The sequence below is a fragment of the Buceros rhinoceros genome, unplaced genomic scaffold (genome assembly GCF_000710305.1).
Source record: "Buceros rhinoceros silvestris isolate BGI_N320 unplaced genomic scaffold, ASM71030v1 scaffold34529, whole genome shotgun sequence".
Lineage (NCBI taxonomy): Eukaryota > Metazoa > Chordata > Aves > Bucerotiformes > Bucerotidae > Buceros > Buceros rhinoceros.
In genome coordinates, this window is record NW_010430346.1 from 12,731 (window position 1) to 14,143 (window position 1,413).

The window sequence follows — 1,413 nt, forward strand, 5'->3', positions numbered from 1 at the left end:
AGTGATGCAAGTCCAACTATTTCCAGTTTCTCTGCAGAAAAAGCCAGAAAATGCCCTATCAAACAAAGAACTTTCCAGAAGATGAGACAAACCCATTTGATTTGCATAAGTGCAAAAACTGTCTTGTGTACCAAGAATAGCAGTTATGGAAGAGAAGTCCAGGTGCTGTTCTGTGCTTCAGTTCAGCTAAGCATGTTCTTATTACTGATAATCTGGAAAATCTGTGAAATCTGAAGGGAATACTGCTTTCATGTCTGCAAAATGGACACTGAATGTTCCCAATTCTGGCTGTGATCCAAGTCAACAGAAGTTCCTACACCATTTCTTCTAATAAAAGGACTAAGGAAAACTGAATCTGGGCCGTGTTCATCTTCCACCCTCAACGTAATTTCCTGTTGGGATGCTCATACACTTCTCTAAATAATGGAACAGCAGATCAGCAGCAACTCTAGGGATGCGTAGCATTCCTGGGTTGAAACTACTTGCTTCTCCATGTAAAATGGCTAAGCTGTTCTGAAAGACTGGCTTTATATCTTCATCTTCATTTGTGCAGGAAAACATTAAGCATCCAGAATGAAATTCCAAATTTTATCTTGATTTTATTTTTCCAGTTTCCTCTCCTCAACTGGACAGGAGACACAAAATATATTGAAAGGCTCATGGGTTGAAATAAGGACAGGGAGAGATCATTCACCAACTACCATCATGGGCAAAACAGATTCAACCTAGGGAAATGACTTTAATTTATTACCTATCAAGTCAGAGTAAGACAACAAGAAATAAAATCAAAACTCAAAAACACCTTTCCCCAATCCCTCCCTTCTTCCTGAGCTCAACTTCATTCCCCATTTACCTCCTTGCCACCAGAGGCACAGAGGGACAGGGAATGGGAGTTGTGGTCAGTTCATCACACATCTCTCTCACTTGTTCCTCCTCATGCTCTTCCTCTGCTCCAGTCTGGAGCACCTCCCATAGAAGACAGTCCACCATGAACTTTTCCAACTTGAGTCTTTCCCATGGGCTACAGTTTTTCACAAAGTTCTCCAGTGTGGGTCACTTCCACGGAGTGCAGTCCTTCAGGAACAGACTGCTCCAGCATGAGTTCCCTGCGGGGTCACAAGCGCTGCAAACAAACCTGCTCCAGAGAGAGTTCCCTTCTCCATGTGTCCACAGGTCCTACCAGGAGCCTGCTCCAGCACGGCCTTCCATGGGGTCACAGCCTCTTTTGGACATCCACCTACTCTGGCATGGGGTCCTTTATGGGCTGCAGGTGGATAGCTGCTCTATTGTTCACCTCCACAAGATGCATGGGGACTGCCTGCTTCACCATGGTCTTCACCATGGGTTTCAGGGGAATCTCTGCTGCAGCACCTGGAGCATTTCAGGGGAATCTCTGCTGCAGCACCTGGAGCA